The following is a 22369-nucleotide window of genomic DNA, read 5'->3' as shown; positions in this document are numbered from 1 at the left end:
GAATGTTGGAGATGTGAAGCTGATGCATGGTACGTCTGATGGTAATAGTTTTATGTTGATAAGTGACAAGGAGTTTGGTTGTACGTCCAAGAGTGGTGATCCTGGAAACCGTGATGGAAATAGTGACTCTCGAAGGTGCGAGGAGAATGCAGGTGATCGCTCCTCAAGACTGGTTGAAGGTCTTCGGAGGCAAAGGATCAGGAAACCACCTTGTTACTTAGAGCCGTGGTTCCCAACCTTTTGATTTCTGTAGACCCCCACTTTAACATTAATGGAACCCAGGGACCCCCACTGAATCATCATGGGAATCAGGGAACCCCCACCTGAGTGATTACTGGAAGCTGGGGACCTAATTTGTCAATATTTGTTAATATTTTTTAATTTTCTAGGCTCTCGCGGACCCCCTGTGAAGGCTTCGCAGACCCCCAGGGGTCCCCGGACCACATGTTGGGAACCACTGACTTAGAGGATTATATTCAGACCTAATTAATGTACGGTTTCCCATTCATCTAGGTTATGCTATGGGTTTTTGTTTTTTTTTCTGTAGAAAATGTTTATTTGTCGTTAAAGGTACAGAAGGGAGGGAGATGTGTTGTGTTGTATATCTTGTTTTGTGGGATGTTGCTTTAAGCATTGCTATGTAAGTGTTCCAATGGAATGGGCTTTTGACTTGGTCGGTCGTTCGCAGCAGTTGCAATGTGACTGGCCAGAGAGAAGAAGCTTCACTTGTTCATCGGAAGTAAAATCTCATAATTTCATTTAAACAACTTACTTCAGTGTCGGTGTCATTATTTCAGAACCAAAAGAGAGGGAATGGGGAATCGAAAGGCATGGAGGGGGACAGAGAAACAAATTAATGGGGGGATAGAGGAGATAAAAGAGGGAGAGAGAACTGAGGGAGAGGATAGATAAAAAAGAAGAGTAGAAAAGAATTATGGCTAAGCAAGTGGAGGGAGGGAGAAAGGTGAGAGGGAAGAGAATAAAGAGAAGATGAAGTGAGGAAATATGGAGTGAAGAGAAGGGTAGAATGAGGGACTGGTATATAATGCGAGTGAATTGTGGGAAGCAATACTGAAGAGAAGGGAGGTGGCAAAGGGAGAAAAAGAGTGAACAGTAAATGATGAATCAAAGGATGGATTGTCATCTAAGAGTGTAATGTTATTTGGGGCTCACGGAAAGTGCTCTTATGCCTTTGGGCCACGTTTGCACTACATAAAACTGCAAAAAAGAAAGAAACTTGATGGAGTGGGGAATAAAGACGTATTGTATGATTAATGGTGAGAAATATGGAAACAGAAAATCTAATTGGGTAAGAATGGGAGCATGGAGGTGAAGAGAGGGAGTAAAGAACGGGGAGAGTGTGTCCATACTTGTAGGTGAGGAAGTGAGCAAAAGCACAGATTATGTACAGAAAACTGAATGAAAGGTTGCAGATGGATGGATTTCCTGAAGAATGTCAAGCAAATTAAGATCATGTCTCTTCCCACAGCACAAGTCATCAAGTACCAAGCTGTCTTATATCATCAAGATATTACCGCACAGAGTTTTCTGTGTGACAACCAAATGGAGGATCCATGAATTCTTAGATGTGAACATCCAATGATGCTTGAGGTTAAGCAGGAAGTTTGGGGACCGCCAAAGAATGGGCAGAAGCATTAGGGGACCTCTGGGTGACCAGGAATTTCAGTGATCTGAAAGTAAGTAAGAACTTTATGGATGTGAAACTGAGGAGTTTGATGACCTGAAGATAAGAAGGAATCTTAGGGGCCTAAGGTGAGCAAGAGCTTCAGTGATAAATATCCCTGACAAGAAACCTATGGGCACCTTAGCGAGGAAAGGAGCAATCAGTAAATGAGAGTGAGAATAATCCCTGGGCACCACAGGGTAAGCAGGGGCCATTGGAGCATACCCAAGCCTTAAAGACCTAAGAGTGAGCAAGGTTTTGGGGGACTGAGAATGAGGGCAAACCTCAGGAACCAGAGGGTGAGCTGCAGGCTCTGGAACCTAAATGAAGCAATGTCCCTAAAGAACATGATTACCCACAGTGCCCACTGTGAGGCTTGAGGGTAAGCAGGAGCTTCAGAGATCTGGTGGTGACCATGATCCTCATGTTCTTATGGTCAACAGGGCAGCAAGCGAGCGCCATGGAATTATAAGCTTTGCAGAATTTCAATGTGAAAACGGTTCTCAGGCAATTGAGAGTATTCTGAAGTTTTGTGGTAAGTGTGAGAAAGAGCTACTGGGCCTCAGGATAACCAGGGAAATTAGGCGACAAGAAGGTGAGCTGGAATCCAAGGGCACCTGAAAGTTAAATGGGGCCTCAGGGATCTTAGCATGAGCAGGATGTTTAAGGGACTAAGGAGTGGAAATGGGTGTAAGGGTCCTATTGGTAATTGGGTAGTTTAGGGACCAACTGATGGGTAAGGGCTGCAATGCCATAGGATGAGCAGTACCCATAGGTCCTTCAGGGTTAACAGAAGCCTACAGACTTGATGATAAAAGTGAACCTCTGGGGTCATGTTGGTTAGTGGCAAGTGAAAATCACTAAGATTGCCAAGACATTTTAGCACCTGACAGGGAATTTAGAAATCTGAGGGTGAGCAATGGGTTCAGGAATCGGAGAATGAGAAGGTTTATTGACCTGAAGGTATGTGTCAGAAAGCCTTTGGGGGAGTTGCAATGGAAAATGGTGCTTGCAGTCATGGATAATGCTACTTGCCCTAAATCCTTTAAAAAGCTTAATTTACCTCAAAAGTCTACCTAAATTAACCCCAAAACTAACAATGCAATGTTTCATGAAAAGTTGCGTTCTGCAAATGTGGGTCACTTTTTTGAGGTGCTCAGGCCAATTTCGGTCCCAATCCGGCCCTGGACCAAAAGCCAGGTAGACGGGCAAGGGACCATCACAATGCAAGTTAGACCACAACACCTATTACAGCCAAGCTTCTTTTGTTGTTGTTTTCAGCCTCCATGACACAAAGCCCTAGTGTTTGGAAGAGCACAAGGTTAGAAAACCCAGGGGTATCCCCCTTTTTCTGTGGCTAGCGGCTGCAAATCAGTGAGCATTGCCAGAAAGCTGTTCAGTTAGTGACGGAAAACGATTCTGGGTTTTGGAGCTGACACACTGGCCCTCTGTAGGGTCTGTCTTAAACTATGTTAGAATGCACTTTGCACCTCATGGATTGAGGTGTATCTTTCTGGCATTTACCGGATGATTGTTTGGCTGATTATTTTGACAATTCCTTTACGAACTGTTCTGATGCTCTTGGGTTTCTACCTCTCAAACAAAGATGCTTTTGTTTTGTTGTGATACAGTGGGGGTTTATCCTCACTTTGTGGAGGGAGTGCCTGCACGCTAGTAAGCTCCATGCATTGTGGTGTAAAGGCAGTAAAACTAAAATGGTGGGCAAGCTTTGGGCACTTGCTATACGTTTAAAAGTGGTCTAAATTGACCTGGGCATGGGTTTGGAGCTGGCTTGAGATGAAGGGTGGTCTGAAGGCAGCTTTGACCATATAGTTCTCAAATCTTGGTATCTTCATTCACTTGCAAGGCTGTGATTTCATTTTATCATTGGCTTTCTGCCTGGTTATTTGCACACGGGTATTATCACGGTTCCATCACGTCTATGACGTCTAGCACTGTTCTGTCTTACAGTATTCAATTCAGTTCTCACGCTAAAGGAAGTCTGACAACAGCCCTTGCACATGGGGGTCTTTAGGCAATCAAGCTGTTTAATGAAGCTGTATTAAATTGCACTTCATCAGGGAAAGTTGGGGAAGGGAACAATGGACAGAATCAGAAAGTCAGGCAAAGATGGGAAGATAGAGAAAGAGATAGAAATACAAACAGGAAGAGGCAGAGAGAAAGAATTTGGAAGAGATAAAGACAGAGCGACAGCAAGATAAGTGACATAGGGGCACACAAAATGGCAGGGAGAGTGATAAAAAGAAAGGAGGAGAAATTGCCACCCATTTATCCTACAGAATTCAGGCTCTACACTACTGGAGACGGAGACATGTGTGTACTAGGACTGAGGTGACTGACTGTCACTCCATATGGCAAGCTACAACATCAGGATCCAGGAAAGGAGCCTTTTGGAAAATTAGCTGCCTGGAGCCTGCTCTGAGGTATGTAAATGAGTAACTGATGAGTGGAGGTGATGGATGGGCTTATGCATGAAAAAATTGTTGTCTGGAAATTGAGGAATGATAAGAGCTGAGGCAGGAGGTGCAGAAGACCTCCACTGCACTCCAAGGAAAGATTGGCCCTGCAAAGATAGGTCTTGGGACCCTTTTTACCCTAACAGTGCACCCTGAAGTTGCAATAACTGTGATGGCTGCTGCAATCCAGACAAAGATCAACACGACCATAACAGGTCTGGGGACCCCTTAGTTGGAAGTGCTGTGATGATCTGGCGCTCCCAGAGGTAGCATCCTGGCGGTCTCTTGTCCTGTATCGAAGATCAATATATATGACTGCGTAGCACATCAAACAGTTGTGACCGCATGTCAGTGGCCACTCTGAGAGAAACCCATGACATGCAGAAGAGGTGAGTTCTAGTACTAGACTGCAAACCACAACAGTGGGCCTTCACAACCTGTGCAACTTTATACTGCGATCCCGGGTGGCATCTTTGCTTGAGTGGTGGGGTTTATGCTAGACCCAAGGAAGACTCGTCTATGATGCACTATCCAACACTGCACAGGGTGGGGCATGGCCTGGGCTCCCATCGCCCCACCTTTACATCTGGAGCGCACACCTGCATGCCAGTGTAAGCGCAGAGACAGCAGCACGTCAGCTGGACCGGAATGGAATTAAAGCAGCTGTTCCAGTCGAAAGTGCAAGGCTGCACTCCACTGTGGGCTGCGGCACCCCAATTCTCAGCTGACAACAGCAGGCCAACCAACCCACACTGAACTAAACACCAAACGTGCGTGATCAGCACGGCCATGAAGCGAGAGTGAATCCTGCGTTCTGTGCGACTCAATCATTATCCATCAGTGACTTTTGGCGAAGGGGTGGATGGGAACACAGAGGTGAACCACAGACTCGTATAATAAGTGAGCTCGTCCTCATGGGCTACATACAAAGCCGATCATATTACAGTACCTTAACAGGGGTGTAGCAGTCCGTATCAGCTAGCTGTCTTCCGCACAGTGAATAATACTCAAGTCTCAGTGTATTAGTAGGTTGTCCTTTGCATTTATGTGAACAGTATTTCATTGTATGCTAGAAGTTCAACATTGTTTCTGTCATTAAAAGCATTAGATGCACACTGAGCAAAAGGCTCTGACTGTTGCAGTCTGAGCCCACTAATCTATGTCTGCTTTGGGGCTACTGAAAAAGAAGACAAATCCTCTATAAACACGTAGAAAAGAGTGTAATGTTCATCCCAATAGTCTCTAATACCATATGATTTTTTAATATGTCTTTATTAAGATTTTTTGCAGCGCAATACAGTTAAATAGACAGAGCAATATTCCATATACAGATCATCTGTACAATATTGATGCATCCACACAGCACGCTCTACCCCTTACTCCATCTGGCACACTAGATACTGGGATAACCTTACACAGCATTAGGCAACTACACCCAGGGTACCTCCAGTGGGGTCCCTCATTGGCCATCTGAGCCAGGGTCCTCGATTGGAGCCGTTGGTTCCTACAACATCACCGCCCATTCAAAAAAATCCTCCTCCATTTTCCCATCAATCCTAACCTCCGGCATCCAGCATTCTTCCGCCATTGCCCATTCACCATGCCCTGCTCCACAGTGTGTTTGCTATTAAGAGCCCCGGTAATGCAATTATGTAGAATACTTTGCCGCCATGGGGATTCAGACCCCCTTACCGCCAGCCTGTTTCTGGCGGTTGTCACCGCCAGAAAGAGGCTGGCGGTAACGGGTGTCTAGGGGCCCCTGGGGGCCCCTGCACTGCCCATGCCACTGGCATGGGCAGTGCAGGGGCCCCCTAACGGGGCCCCAGCAGGCTTTTCACTGTCTGCCTAGCAGACAGTGAAAAGCGCGACGGGTGCAACTGCACCCATCGCACACCTGCAACACCGCCGGCTCCATTCGGAGCCGGCTTCAGTGTTGTAGGCCTCATTCCCGCCGGCCCAGCGGGAAAGTCGGAATGGCACCAGCGGTCTTTTGACCGCGGTGCGGCCAAATGGCGGCAGAATTACCCCCTATATGTATATCTGTCACTTCCCCAAGCTGGCAGGAGACTATGCTCCAGTATGCTGCCAAGTCTGGTCAACCCCATGGCATATGCAGAAAGTCTGCTTTAGCGCCCGCACATCTATGATATTGAGTCCTTTATATTCCCCGCAGTCTCTCTGGTGAGAGAATAGCTTTTTTCAATACATAACAAGCATTTGCAATGCAATCGGTCTCACTTTTTTCAAAGTTAGAGCTCTTAGCATTGAAAATGGCATGTTTATTTATGGTCCGGACTCTGTGATTTGGGCACATTGTAATGGCGCATGACCCATGACGCGAGGAAAGTGAAATGCCTTATGATTTTATACAAAGAATTCCTTTGTAAGGTGGCTTGTGATAAAACTAGAGTACTAGAGAATAAATATGCCTTTAAGGAAGGTGTGAAGAAGGGTATCATGGGTTATCAAGGACCATGTTGAATTTAGTTTTTAGGAATATCAGACACATGAACGATTATTTACATCGCCGAACAATGTTTCTGGCTTAATGTGATACGTGGTAGCGAGTGCTAATACTTTAGCTCTGGCTTCCCAAGCTAAGAAGGACGCCATAAAAACAATTGTCAAGACAGACAGGGGAAACATCTGATTCCGAATCATCCTGATTGGAAGACAGATGGTGCTGGTAGTTTTAGATCAACCAATCACGCCGTTCCATATCTGACTACCTAACCCTAACACACCAGGCTACACCCTGGAGGGTGGCTTTCTTTTGCGTGATGCCAGTATGAGGGACTTGTGTTTTACAGAGATATTGTGGTCAGCTTGTGGCAGTTTCAAGTGGGATGAAAAATATGGGGAAGGGCTCACTAAACAGAAGGCGGCCAAAGAAGGGTAACTAGATATCCCATCCAAGAGGGACAGCATACATGATTAAGATGTAGTTTACCACGTGAACTTGCTTCCAGCCATCAGGTGCCACCTGAGCAGTATTTCAGTGCCTGTCTTTAAGGTTTATAGTTTTACATTTAGACATGCCACAACAATGAATATACGCATAAACCAAACCAGGCCTACTGGATTTGCAAGTCCTTATTAGCAGTATTAGATTAACAATAACCATATTGATGCTGTGAATAATTCGAATTGAAAATATTTCAGAGCAGTAAATATGGGGCTGTTAATAAGTACGTACCGGCGATTTCCCATTCATTTCAAATGAACAGATCAGTGACCTTTGCCATTCTAACTGCTGTGCCGCTGTGTAGCTTGTGACGATTTTCCCTGATTACTATGCCTTCTTTGCTGGTGGTTGAAACACTGCTTGTATTGACACTTCTACACATATAGATCTAGGTGAACGCGAATAAACGCAGAGGAACTAGACACATCTCTCGCCTCTGCTGAGATGGCAAGAGGTTTTCTTGTCACGCGAGTGTACACTCGGCTGGTTTCGGTGGGCAGAGGACGAGGACCTCTAGAACCTGCATCCAGCGTGGGTGTGGGTTATGTGGGAAGCTACACATAATGTCACTAGCCGTTGTTGTAAGTTTGGCAAAATGTAAAAATTGCCCAGTCCCGACAATTAACATTTCTCGTGCTTCCTCAAATGTGGTACACGTCACTCCCCGGTTGAAGTCCCCTAAAGTGTCACAGCCCCATTGATCCATGCAGCCATGGACATAACCTCCTTAATCTGTAGGAAGGTTCTCAGCCACCATAGTGGTAGGGGCTTCGAAATTAAGCCCGGCAAAGGACCCGGTGGATTGCTGTCTCCCATGTACATGCCGCTTGTCAGACTATGCATTGGCAAAGTGTAGGTACCCGAGCTCCCATAGAAATAGCAGGAAACTTGCCACCCAACTGTTTGACATTGGTGAAAATCATTCAAAATTAAAATACATAGTATAATTCAGAGCTACAAATAATGAACATAACTTTTTCATTACAACACTTTCTTTAACAAAATACACATACAGTAATGCATTCATATTTTCTTCTCCAACATAATCCTGGTAATTTTGGCAACAATAAATCACTTTAATAATAATAAAGTAATAATAAATCACTTTATCTTAACAAGAAAATATGACATAAAAAATAAACAATATAAACCTATAATACCACCCAGACCCCACTCATGCTAAAACTCTAGTGGAATGGTTCTGAAAAAGTACAAAACCTGGGGAAGGAAGAGGATTTTAATTAAATTACGCCGTCCTACTATCGAAAGGTGCAAATTGTTCATACGTTGTAATTCTTGTTAAGTCTTGGCTAACATTGGAGTGAGATTATTATCAACGATACCATCAAGATTAGTTGTTAGCCTAATGCCCAAATAAATCACTTGCACAGTTTTCCGCTTATCTTCAAAAGATCATTAAACATTGTCACTTAGCCTTGTTTAATAAATAACCCGAGACCTCAATAAACTTAGCTGTCACTTTCTCTATTTCTTTTTTTTTGTAAATGTATTGTTATTGAAATTTTTGTACAACACAATAAACATGTATACCAGTGTACGACATTAGGCTACCCACTGTAGTTCGTGTCATCTCCCAGCTCCTCCCAATCCGGAGTAAGACTAGCACTGTTCGGAGAAAAAACACAAATTGAAGGCAACAGTGTTACCCTACAAATGGTGAGCACGGCCATCAATTTTCAGTATTTGAAACAAATATAAAACAAACTTTAACAACACAACAAATGATCCATCCCTTAATATGTGTCTGAATTAACTAAAAGAAGTCAGGGGTTGGGGACTCCCTCTCTGAGCCAGAGGGAGCTATTCCATGTCCACTCATCTAATCTCGACAGCTGGTTCCTATATATGGAAGAGGTGCAATGCTCGAAGCCACGGACCACATGCAGTAAGGGGTAAGTCCCTAGAGAGAAACCTGACCAGGGGGTCCCAGATACAATCAAAAGTTCTGCGCGAGCCCTCCCCTTTGTCGGCCAGACGCTCCATGGCGAGGCTCCTCCACAACCTGGTGCACCACAGGGCTATTGGGGGTGGGTCTGCCCTTTTCCGGAAGGACGCTAATATTGTCTTCACCGCCCCTAGTGCCAACCAAAGAATGGCACGGTCCCCGTGTGATTGGTGCTGCAGTTCTTGGGCTCGAAGGCCCAAAAGAATATGCTCCGGAGAGGACGGTACGGGATATCCTAATATCTCTTTAAGGTGTGATAGGATTTCGTTCCAATAGGGGCGAATAGTTGGGCAGTCCTACCAAATGTGTCTAAAATCCCCCAACATGCCACAGCCTCGCCAACATCTATCGGACACCTGGGCGTATAGTTTCTTAAGCTTCTCGGGGTAGAGGTACCAGTTGTAGAGCAGTTTATAGTGTGCTTCCCTGGCGCCCATTGAGCGGTTATGTTTGAATATGTCATGGTATAAGTGTCACCAACGGTCCTCTCCCACTGGGATGCCCAAACCTGTTCCCAGAAGGGGATGTGTTGAGGGGTCGGTGCCCTCTGTGCAGCGGCTAATATAGTATACAGCGTTGAAATACTGCCCCTCGTCACTCCTCCCCGTTGCACAAATCGCTCCATTGTGAGCAGATCCCTTGTGGCTGCCTCCCTCATGTGTGGCAGTGTGACACAATGCACCAACTGAGTATAATGGCAGTGTTCGGACTGTGGGAGCTGGAAATCTCTGCAACAATTATTAAACGTACGGAGTTGGTCCCCATGGTATAAATCTGCCATTCGCAAGCACCTCCCTTCTCTCCATTTATCAAAGGGCCCTATAGCTTCCCCCGGGGGGAAAGCCTTATTAAAATGGATGGGGGTATGTGGTGAAGGGAAGGATGTGATCTCGTAGGCTCTTGTCACCTTGCCCCACACTTTAAGGGTAGTGGCGGTGGGTGTGCTGATGTATGCGTTTTGTGGACGTGCCCCCTTGGGCTTCCAAGGAACATCCCACAAAGTCTTGCTCGTCACCACCCTATCCACATGAAGCCACAGCTTTTCTGACTCTGGCGGAATATCAACGGGGAGGCTGTGAAAGAGGTAGAGGAATCTGGGGAGCACTGTCATCTTAATGCTATTGATGCGCCCCAGCCAGGACAGCCAGAGTGGAGACCACCTCTTAAAGTCTTCTCGTAATGACTTGAGCAAGGGGGGATAGTTAGCTCAGAACAGATCGGACACCTTTGGAACAAGTTGAATACCCAAATATGTGATTTCTTTTTTAGCCCACGTAAATGGGATCAAGGAAGCAATTTGGGCCATTACACCTGCGGGCATCGACAGGTTGAGGAGATATGATTTCCCCGCATTTACTTTAAAACCTGCCACCTGCTTGAAGAGTGATAACTCCTCTTGAATTGCCACAAGGGATGTGCGGGGTTCAATGACGAATAATAAAATATCATCAGCAAATAAGGACATTTTATGGTGGTCGGAGCCAACCTTAATGCAGGGCATGCTCTCACCTGCACCGCCAAGAGCTCAACACTCAACGCAAAAAGCAGCGGGGAAAGAGAGCATCCCTGCCTCGTACCCCGCGACAGATAAAAAAACTCAGAAATCACCCCATTTACCGAAATGCGGGACCTGGGGCATGAATAGTTGCTCATTACCATTGTTATAAATTGTTCCCCGAATCCAAAATGTCTCATGGTTGCCACCAAAAATGTCCACTCCACCCTATCAAATGCTTTTTCAGCATCAAGCGCCAATAAGAGCGCCAGGACCTGTTTCTTATGAACCTTTTCCATCAAATGGATGACACGTCGCGGATTATCATGCGTTTGGCGCCCCTTGATAAAGCCCGATTGGTCCGGATGTATCAGCTCTGGCATAACATCCTCCATCCTCCGCACCAGGATTTTAGAGTATAATTTGGCGTCAAGATTAAGCAGGGCAATAGGTCTATATGAGGCGCATAACTGAGGGTCCTTTCCCACCTTGGGTATTAGAGTGATCAGAGCCTCCCCCATAGATGGGGACACCGGTCCTTCACCTCGTATATAATTAAACAGTGCAGCGAGCTGTCATGCCAGCTCCGCACCAAAAGATTTGTAAAAATGAGCCGTAAAGCAGTCAGGGGCAGGGGCCTTATGCAGGGGGAGGGCGTCAAAAGCCGCCTGGACCTCCTCTACTGTAAATGGTGCCGCTAACATTTCATTCATCTCCTTGGAGACCTGTGGCAGCTGGGTGTTTTGTAAATAGGTTTCTTGAGTGTGAGTAGGTGGGTGATCTGAGTGATAAAGATGGTCGTAAAACCATCTGAATGCCAACGCTTTCCCCTCTTCAGTGAGGTGTTCTCCAAGCTCGTCGTTAACTTGCTCTATGTAGTCCAGTGCCTTTTTGGCTCGTAGTTGTCTTGCCAGGGGGGTGCCTATCTTGTTGCCCTTGTCATAATGGGATTTCTGAAGCCTCAGCAGTGTCAATTCTGCCCTATTTGTATAGATAGCTTGTAATTTACCTTTGATGGACACCACCCTCTTCTGGGCCTGCCACGTCGGGGAAAGCTTATGGTCCTGTTCAGCTATCTTAAGTTAACTTTCCAAAAGAAGTTGGTCTTTAGCTTTTAACCGGTGCATCACAGACGCTAGTGAGATGCATTTGCCTCTGATGACTGCCTTAAAGGCATCCCATAGTATATGGGGGTTGGTATCTCCTACCCCATTATGCTGAAAATACTCTCTGATTGTTAACCGCAGATCGTTACGAGAAGCTGCATCACGGGTCAGTACATTGGGGAAGTACCAGCGCCTAGCAAAGGTAAATATTAGATATTGTACACATTTTCCCCTCTAAGCTGTCTTTTACCATTAAATATCTGCCCTCTTTATCTTTCTTGGAACCCGTTTCCCTGAAGTGGATAGATCTGTGAAACATCAAAGCCACCCCACAGTGCTTCGTTGGCGCTGAAGCTAAAGATATCTGAGTGTATTGTTTGTGTCGGAGACGATGTCCCTCCCCCATCTTCAAGTGTGTTTCTTGTGTGTTCCATCACTGCCCCCACCTGGGGCTACACCCCAGCTCACTCTGGTGATCCGCTGGAGCTCCCGCCAAGGCCGGACAGCCGGGCAAAGTCATCTCCTGGGGAACTTCCTCCCCCCCCTCTGTTGTTTCCATTGATCCGTAGACATGGAAGGGGTATCCTCTCCTCGCACATCTCCAGCGTCGACACCGGCGTCTCCCCTCTCTCCTCCAGACTCTAGGCCCAACGCAGATGCCGCTGCATCCACAGCCATGAAATGACATGTCCTATTATGGAGTTCGAATGCCACACCAAAGGGAAAAGTCCACCGATATCTTATGTGCTTCTCTCTCAGGGCCTCCGTCACCAGGCGGAATTATTGCTGCCGTGCCATGGTTGACGGAGCTATATCCTGATAAAGGGTGCATTGTGTACCCTGGAAGGAGGCAGAGTCTTGTTGTCGTGCCCTTAATAGAATACGTTCCTTGACTTTGAACAAGCTCAACTTCGCCAGGATGTCTCTAGGCCTTCTCGCCTGTGGCTCTGCTGCCCACACGATCCACTCGTTCCATTCGCACCTCTGGTCTATCCTATCCCAAAAGGGTGGGAAAAAGTCCAATCACAAAGGCCTCCAGGTCTGTCTCCTCGGCTCCCTCCTCCAGGCCCCTCACTCTGATGTTGTCTTGCGTGCACGATTTTTGAAATCTTCGCACTTTAGTGTGGCGAGGTGGAGCTGCGCCTTAATACTCGTAATCTCATTCTCCACCAAGGCAACTTTCTGCTGTAAGTCATGTATGTGAGTTTCGCGGTCTATCGTATGGGCCCGACCGAGTCTACATCTGCTTGAAGTGCGGATATTTTCCCACTGACATCTGCTTGGAAGGCATCCAGCGTCGCTCTAATATCAGCTGTGATCTCCTCCCGCAGTTTGGCTTTGAAAGTGCGAAGGGAGGACAAGAGGTCCTCCTTTGTGAGCGCCATCTCTTCCCCTTGTGCCAAGTCCGTGCTCTCTATTCTGGCCGGTGAAAAATAGCTAGAGACCCTGTTTGCCTTCACCTTTCGCTGCAGCATATGCTTCTTTCGGGGACCGGACCCCAGCGCCTGTCTGTAGGCTCTCTCTCCCCACCAGGACATCTCTCCTTCTCATCACGGCCCCCCCTAGGCCTCTGCCCACGTTTCAAGGGGGAGTCAGGTGCCTCTCCTCTCCCCCGTATCTCGCTTGCTCTTTCACGTTCCAGCCTTCTGTCGCCCACTTGCGGGTGTGCCTCCCTCTTTTAAGTGTCCCACCGCCACCCACCTGTGGACCCACCACTGGACCCCATTGTCTTGAGGGCCTCCCTCCAGTATGGCCTCTCTCTCCCCGTCCTGGCTCTTCCTGTGCGGGACCACGCCGTTGCATCGCCGAGCAGGCTCCTATTTTTTTGGGCAAGACAGTCCCTTTGGATCCCTCTTTTCACCGGTACCAACAGTGGGCTTCAGTGGGGGGCAACCTCCTTCTTCATTTCGGGCCGCAGCCCCAAGCTCCGCATAGTCAGCCCTTCTTGGACTCTGCCTCGCTGCTGCCGTGTCACGCAGGTTCTCACCTCAATGGTGCTCTTCCTACCTCCTGAGCAGTTCAGCAGGGGGAGACAACTCTCTCCCCTGCTCCACGGCGCCCGCAGGCCTCGTCGCCATCACAGATCTCCAGCCCCCCGCCGTCCTCGCTCAGCTCCTCCCCGGTCACCGCCAGGCCGCACCACGAGGCGAGCCTGCCGCTCGGCTGACGGGCCCCGCCTCGGGCGACACGCCGCTTCCGACTGACGCCCTCGGCGGGCTCTCCCCCTCCGGGGGTTCAGAGGCACGCCACCAGGTCAGGGGGAGTCATTTTGCACCCCTTCACCTCGTCGTTACCTATGGCCTGGGGGGATTCAGTCGGAGCCGACGGAGCTCACGTTCGATCGGCCTTGTTGGTTGGCCCCACCTTTCACTTTCTCTATTTCTATTAACGACGTCCTTGGGTCTGGTGATGCTATAGCAATATCATTGGTATAGGCCAATGTTTTGACAGTTCCCTCGGTCATTTCCATTGGAGCAATTAATTTGTTATCTAGCAGTCTTCTTATGAGTGGATCTATGTAAAGTGCGAAAAGCAGAGGTGAGCAGGGACACCCCTGCCTTGTGCCCCTTGTAATATAAATAGGCTCAGAACCCATCCCGACCATTTGTATTCGTGCAATGGGGTTCTGAGATAAACCCTGAATAGCCTTAATAAAACCAGGTTCTATATTGTATTTAAGGAGTATAGCCCATAAGTATGCCCAATTCACCCGATCAAAGGCCTTCTCTGCATCCAATAAGATCAGTGACATAGGTGTCCCTGTGGCCTGGGATGCATCTGAAATGGCAATGACCTGCCTCACATGATCAGTAGTGCCCCATCCAGGAATAAAACCATGTTGCCAGGGGGAAACCAGTTTGCTAATCATCAGACTCAGTCTGGTGGCAAGAACCTTAGCACAGAGTTTAGCATCCTGGTTCATTAAAGAGATAGGGCGTTAAGAGCCTGGTAATAAAGGGTCTTTATCTTTTTTGAAGAAAACTATAATATTTGCAGACATCCATGATGCAGGAGCAGGTAATCCATCCTGCACCGCCTTAAACATTATAAGAAGTTAATTTCTCAATTCACTGTAAAATACCTTGAAAAACTCCAAGGCGTTCATATCTGGGCCAGAGGCCTTTCCACTAGAGCTCAATGCTGCAATGATCTCCTCAGATCTAATGGGGGTCGCTAATTTACACCTTTCATCCTCATGCAGCCACCCTCCAAAAGTTTTGCCCAGATATTGATTAATCCTGTGTTCTGAGGTATGGGGATCCTCAGCCTCCTGCTGGTATATTGTGCAATAATATTCTTTTTTTTAATACCCTTAGAACTGCCAGGCCCCCCTTCACTATCTGTTCATCTTTATCTTTAACTGTACTAATAAGATCTCAAGTCATCTTTTGTCTAGTTTTGTAAGCCAAAAGCCTGCCCACCTTCTGGCTAAATTTATAGCATTCCTGACGGCACGACTGAGCCTTAATAACATCCCGCTCTAAATAAAACTGGGAAATTCTGACCCTTATTGCAGCAATTTGATTTAAAACCTCTTGCAAAGGAAGTTTATTCCTGGCCAACTCCACGATCTGTGATTCCAGCATTACCAACTCGGCCTGGGCTGCGCTTATAAATTTGGAGCGCAATTTCTCCTTGCTTAAACTGTAACTTAAAGTCTCCCCTCGTATTCCTGACTTTAAGGCATCCCAAACCACCCCAATAGGGGCAGACCCCCCATTTAATAAAAAAAAATCTGGTATCCACTTTTTTTAATATGTGTAATATATGCCTGATCCAACAGAGTCCCCGGTCAAATGACCAGTTCTTAGATTGCTGTTCCTTACTTAATACCAAAATTTCTATCACAAAGGGGTTGTGGTCAGAAATAATTATTGGGTGTTTTTCAACCATTAACCCCTCACACAATGAAGCTGACAATAAAGATTAGTCTAACCTGACAGACTTCCTATGTGGATAAGAGAAAAAGGTATACCCGGGATCAGGAGCCTTACACTCCTGCCAAGCATCTACCAGTCCGTGGCTCTGCACCAAAGTTAGCAAAGCCTAAATACTTTCAGTTTCCTCCCCATGTACCATGCCTGACTCTGACAGGGCATTCTACTATCAATGTGCATGTTCAGATCCCCACAGATAATAATCAGTAAGGCCCAAGCTGTTAGTTCTATATTAATAAAGTCAGTTGCTTACGGCTCATCAAAATTAGATCCATAAATTGAACATAAAGTAAATCTGCATGTGCCAATAATACACTTCAGAATCACCCATCGACCCAGTTTGTTCACAGATCTCTTGACAACTTCTATCATTTTGTTTCGTGCCATTACTGCTACACCCTTCGTTGTAGTTCCTTGTGTAGTATGGGCCAATAATTGATACCCAGGAAATTCCAGCAAATGCTTTTTGGGACCAATAATATGCGTTTCCTGCATTCAAATAATATCTGCCCTCATTGTTTTTAAGCCTTCCGCTACAAAATGCCTTTTCGTGCCATCAGTTAGCCCACTAATGTTTATTGTAGCAATTCTCAGATTACTACTGTATCTCATTTAATTCTCTATTTAAAAACACCTGAACTACTGCAGCTCCTGTGATAGATGTACAAAATTCAAACCGTTGGCTTACTGTGCATCTCCCACTCCCTACCCTTTCTGACACCCTCCACCTAAACTCTACAGCCCCAGGCCCACACCCTTCCAAACAACCCCCCACCTACCCGAACCCTCCCCCTACTACTACCAAATGAGACCACCAGACTGTTAGGTCTGTAAGATGGATAGTACCCCCCCGAAACCCAGGAGCTTCTTCTGATCCTAGAATACTGATTCCCGACTGCCATTTAATGTTGAGCACCCAGGAGAAAGCAAGATTTAAAATCATTGTAACATATGCCAACTACTGCTCTCATGATACATACGCCCTGTGGTCCAGTGCACTAGGGCCCTTAACTGTCCATAATCAAGTCAGGGTTTGCAAATACTCTTTGGCCTTAACTTCTGAAGAGAAGACCCATACCTTACCCTTATACACAGTTTTGAGATGGGCAGGGTTAATAGATATGCTTCAACCCCTCTCTCTTGAAAAGTGTTTGCCTCAATCAGCAACACCGTTCCACAGTGCCATGACAATAATCAGGGCGAGTAAAAATGGAAACACCCTCACAATTAATTTTCGAGTCAGGGCTGGCTTTTTCAAAGACCGCTTGCCGCAGCAAATAGTTACCAAAGCAAACGATTACAGCCCTTGGTCGTGACTGATTTGCCCTAGCCTCTTCTGCTTCCATTTGTTTCTTCAGATGCGATGGAAACCGATGAGCTCTTTGTATTTCCTGCTCCCAGTCCCAGCTTTCTAGATCAGGAAAGGCATTTTTGAATAGTTAACCAATGTAAACCCCCATATCTTGGCCTTCTACTCCCTCTTGAATCCCCAGAATAAACAGATTATTGCATCGTTGGCGATTTTCAAAATCCTCTATTTTCCACTGAATATCTATAAGCTGCGACTCATGCATGGCTGATTGCTGTGCCACTGCACACACATCAGTCTCTAACATACTAGTGTGGGTCTCCATTGTAGCGATAAGCTCCCCAGTCTCCAAGCAAATCTTTGCAATCTTTCTTACTGAAATTTGTAGCTGCTTGCTAGCAACCCTGGCTTTCTTATTATCACTTTGTATCTGTTTATGTTGTAACATCATTGTTTGATAAATAAGGTGCAGAGAAGGAGGTTCACAATTTTCTGCAAAACCAGAGACAAGGTCCACGGGGCCCTTAAACAGATCATCTGAGTTATCTTGAAGTTGCTGAGTATCTGTATTTCCCAGGACATCGCTCTTGCTCCTCTTGCAGACTTTTTCTTTTTCTCCTCGGTTTTGTCCATAATAATTTTCACGAAGTCGGTTTTCTTAGCTCCTTTCATGGATATTGTCTTCCTTCAGCCCCATCATAGAGGCCGTAGAGGCAGTGAGGCTACTATTGGACTCTGACTCAGTTGACATACTGGAGTCATCTCCATCCCCGGATTGATCAGATAATGAGAAAATAAATTCTGCTGCCTAGTTTTCTCCAGGTACAGTACCCTTCACCGATCTAGTATTGACAGTAGCTTCATGGCTACCCCCATGACTCCTGGGGCCTTCACCATCCTGTGGATGAGCAAACGCCACCCCGCCGTTATACCTCATATCCTCTGTACCCTGAAGGATCACTGTATTTTCATTTAAACTGTTAAACTGTGCGTCAGTACATGTGGGGTGCAATTCTCTCCCTCCCCAATCGCTACTAGTGAGCCCTCCAAGTTAGAACTAAGAACTGTTGGACTTCAATTGTGTGTTTTGTCTTACTTATTTACTGTTTTGGTGATATTCAATACTTTACACACCTGTCTCTTAAGTTAAGCCTGTCTGCTCACAGCAAAGCTACCAAGGGGTGAGCAAGGATTAATTTATTGGGGATCTGACTAAACCTTATTTTTGATTGTGGTCTTATTACTAGCTGTAGGTACCCACCTGCACCTACTAATAAACCACTTTCCTATCCACTGTCTGAAATATCGCTCTGCAAAAACATTATGTCTGGGGAGCAACCTAGAACCAATTTAAAATGGTTCACAAACTTTTGGCAGTGGATCCACACACTTGTCTGGAAAATGTGTATAAAAGTGGGATCCAAACCTTCCCACTTTGTTCCAGTCCAAAGGTTCTTCTAGACAAAGGAAATGAGTGCTCCCCAGATTACTTGAAGTTCTGCTATATAACCATGGATGGTGTCTGCCTGACAGCCAGTCTCCCAGAAATAAAGAGAAATCACCTGAAGTCTGCACTTTCTGCTGGGAGAGAGGAGGATCTGTCTAAAGAGCCTAGAAGCTTGCCAGCGTGCTTAGAACCTGCAGGAAGAGAGACTCTCCAGGATGAGAGGCCCAGCAAATTCCAAGTATGTATAACACCCACAGGAAGCTGACAAATAAAGACAGTAAGCCAGTAGTGCACCATGCTGCAACAGGTTCCCACTGGTCTTTCTGCACAGGTCCCAAGTGAATGAAATCACAACTGCACCAGAGCAAATATTCCTGACTCTTCGTGTCGTCCACCACAAGCTCAAAATATGTGTACTGCCACTGCAGGCACAGAAAACAAAAGTCACACTGTTGCTGAAGCAAAAAGCCTAAATCAGCACTGAGGCCTTCCAAAGAGACATAATCACAATGAAAGAGCTATGTCCGGTCACTGGTCTGCAGCCAGACAAGATGGCCGTTGCTACTCAAGATTGATGTGACAGTGCAGACCTGCCCATCAAGTCTGCTCTGCAAACCCTTACCCGCACAAGGCTGACTGTGGCCTCTGAGCAGACATTGTGTAGCCCGTGCAAAAAAAGGACCAGTGCCACAAGAAAGGCAATGTGTCTCTTCTACCAGCCGTACAGCATGTAATGCAATGCAACCAACCAACACAACAAATAAATCTTGGGGCTCATCCTGCATACAGGGACAAAGACTGATATATGCAGGAAAAGTTGCGGCAAGGCGTAAAACTTTTCAACCAAGTGTTATAAAAACATTGAAACAAATTGCTCTGCTAATGAGTAGGACTGTTTTGAATTAGCTGCACCTGTGCATTACACTTGCCTAGTTTGTACAGCATTGGGAATAGTAAAGATGGAAACCCAACCATAGCAGGAAAGAGAGAGGCACCAGGGAGAATAGGGTGTAGCACTTCACTGTTAGATGCAATTGATAACAGTCCTGTATTATGCACCCACTGTGTTGTGTAGTATTTTGTTTTGCGTTGTGATTAAATTAGTTTATTTTACTATAAAAGGTAAGCTCTCGGCTGGACATTACATTATTGTCTATGTGAGTTGGCTGTTGAGTTCTGAGTTCTTGCCCACAACACTAGCTTCCTGAGAAGCATGTGATTGCTCACCATCGCAGCCCTGAGAGACAAGTATGGAAATAGTTGCATTTAGTCCAGTTTGCAAAGCCATAGTGGGAGCATGGGATCTGCTTTTTAATTTTAGTGTTTAATGCACAAGAAATGAAGCTCACGCTAACTTAAGTTGATTTGGGTTTTCTTCCATTTTGGATATGACGTAATGCATCACGCGATCACTGTTGCTACTGTTCTACATACTGTAATAAAAAATCATCAGCTGTCAGTGAAAGACTGAGACTTTGCCATTCACATTGAACGTGTTGTACTTAACCAAGGGCAACCTAACTGCTCCTGACCGAATAACATATTATTTAATAAGTTATGTTGCCAGGACTCTAGGAACATCAGAATGTAATGTAGTAGAATTGTGAGAGATCTTCAAAGGTATTCTGTAATAAAATGCTTTATGCTGGTGTATACCCTAAGAAACATATATTGGCGTAATCAGTGTTTGAAATCCTTTGCCTAAAGTCTTATAAAAAGGCCTGCTTATCCTGTTTGTGAGCTCCCACCTTTTGGCCTTCTTAGAAGGCGAACCTGTGCTGTACTTTCTGTGGAACTTTACTTAGTTTCTTTTGTACTTGACTTATACTGTATGCCTATATGCGTAACTGATCCAGCTTATATATTTCCGTACTAATATTCTTTGAGTAAACCTTTAAACTTTGGCCCTTGTCTGTCATTCTTATCAAGAATGTTTACAGCTTCATCCTAATGAATGAGATTTTTAAAAGTAGATATCGGTTCATCAGGAGTACCAAAGTCTGTTAGGGACAATACTGCTTATTTTCAAGTAGCTGGAGTGAATTGGGCAAATAAATGAGGCAGATTTGTGGGTCAACAGGAGGGACACCAGTGACAAACTACCCCAACCACCATGGTTGGGGCCCAGTTGCATCTGTTTACCCAGCATACTCTCCTCCCCCCCACCCCAACAGAGGTTGACACTGCCTTTGTCTATCCATCAGTCTGCCTCTATCTATCCACATGTTTACATCTGTGTGCTGTCTGCCTCTCTTTAACTAGCCATCTGCCTCTGTTTCTATCTGGTGCTATTTATATGTACATCTGTCAGCCTTCTGTCTGCCTCTGTCAACATCTGCTTCAGACTATCTCTGTGCGTCTATCTAGGTCTATCTACACCTGGCTTTCACCATACATGCTTCTATGTATTTCTATCTGCCTTTATCTCTCTCTGCCTCTTCATTCATCTATCTCCCCTTTGCCATCTATGTATCGTTATCTGCCTCTGTCTACCCATTGTCTCTATCTCTTATCTAGCTCTATCTTTCTCTTCCTCATTCTGAATCTATCTCCCGTTATCCGTCTTTGTACCTCTCTCTACCTCTGTCTACCTATTGTATCTATCTATCTATCTATCTATCTATCTATCTATCTATCTATCTATCTATCTATCTATCTATCTATCTGTCTTTCAAATCTCGTGTTCTCGATATATATATATATATATATATATATATATATATATATATCCCTGTCGCTCGGACTGTCATTACTTTTTATGTAATCAAAAGTCTGCCACTCTCTCTCTCCGTGGCACCGTCTCTGTGCTTCTGTTTCTCCTTGCATGTCTGCCCCCCTGTCCTCTCTTTCTCGTTTACCCTCCCTCCCTTTCTCTATGCCCCCTCATTCACCCCCCTCGCTTGCTTCTTCCAGGTTTCTCAGTGTAAGCGCAGTTTGCCTCCTCCCTATACTCACAGGACAGGAGTGAGTTCTGTGCACAACCTGACCATGTATGGTACAATCAAATAGCCAATCTAAGGATCACTCTCAAAAGATTTAAGTAAATTAATCGACCAGCCAACATTCAAACTGGTTTGTGCAGAACAAGGTAAGTACATTCATTCACCTTTACTGAGAATTAAGTCTGCAACTTTTAAATTGCATTCCCCTGAAGGAGCAGTATTAACCCCATGAGCTGTCTCACTGTCTCATCTCATTGGATCTGTCTCGGATTGCTAATGTCTGGGGTTCGTTTTAAAGTGCCCTATAGCAGCCTTAACGCTTCTGGCTGGTGAGTCCCCTAAATGCTGCAGAAATACCTGGTCTCTCTCAAAGCCTGCTCTTCCTGCTGGGTTCGGTTATGGGCGGGCGCAAGGGCACGGCGATCCCCTGCATATACTGGCACCGATCTCTCGCCCACCTAGGGAAGGCCGCGTGATGATCAGATCTCCGTCCAAATCACAGACAACAGGTCGGACAAGTCTATAAGGAATGTGGTTTTCAGCTTCTTTCGTTTTGCGAGCGGAGAGGCAAACCCAAGACCGCTGGGTCCTAAAACTGCCCATATTAGAGGACGGTTTTCTGCATGCTGTATACTAAGTCCTCTCTGATCTGATGGGTGGCACCGGCACACACAGACTGATATAGCAACGTTCTCCGATAACCGCGTCGCTCTTCGATCCGTGGACACCTTGAATTACACTAACTCGAAGCTCTAAACACCAGTCTCCATAATTCGTTCATAGTCTCTCATATGCAAATATTTACTGTAGATCCTCCCTTAACCCTTTCGCTGCCAGGCCTTTTTCCCCTCTTGCGTCAAGCCTATTTTTTGCTATTTGGGGTAGTTAACGCTTAGGCCCTCATAACTTTTTGTCCACATAAGCTACCCATGCCAAATTTGCGTCCTTTTTTCCCCAAAATCCTACCGATTCTAGAGGTACCAGGAGTTTGTGGCTTCCCCTGGAGACCAAGAAATAGCCAAAATACAGCTAAATTCTTT

General features: G+C 45.8%; 1 protein-coding gene across 1 annotated transcript in view; it reads right to left on the bottom strand.

Moving 5' to 3' along the window:
- Positions 1–21884, bottom strand: part of LOC138268182 (anoctamin-10-like) — a 309854-nt gene extending 287970 nt beyond the window's left edge. Inside the window, exon 1 of the mRNA XM_069217604.1 lies at positions 21687–21884. The gene's annotated coding sequence lies outside the window, so the exon portion shown is untranslated. The remainder of the gene's footprint in view (positions 1–21686) is intronic.
- Between the last annotated feature and the right edge of the window lie 485 nt (positions 21885–22369).

The sequence above is a fragment of the Pleurodeles waltl genome, chromosome 12, assembly GCF_031143425.1.
Source record: "Pleurodeles waltl isolate 20211129_DDA chromosome 12, aPleWal1.hap1.20221129, whole genome shotgun sequence".
In the NCBI taxonomy this organism is placed as follows: Eukaryota; Metazoa; Chordata; class Amphibia; order Caudata; family Salamandridae; genus Pleurodeles; species Pleurodeles waltl.
The sequence above is the reverse complement of the archived record's forward strand: the minus strand, read 5'-3'. Positions and strand labels throughout refer to the sequence as shown.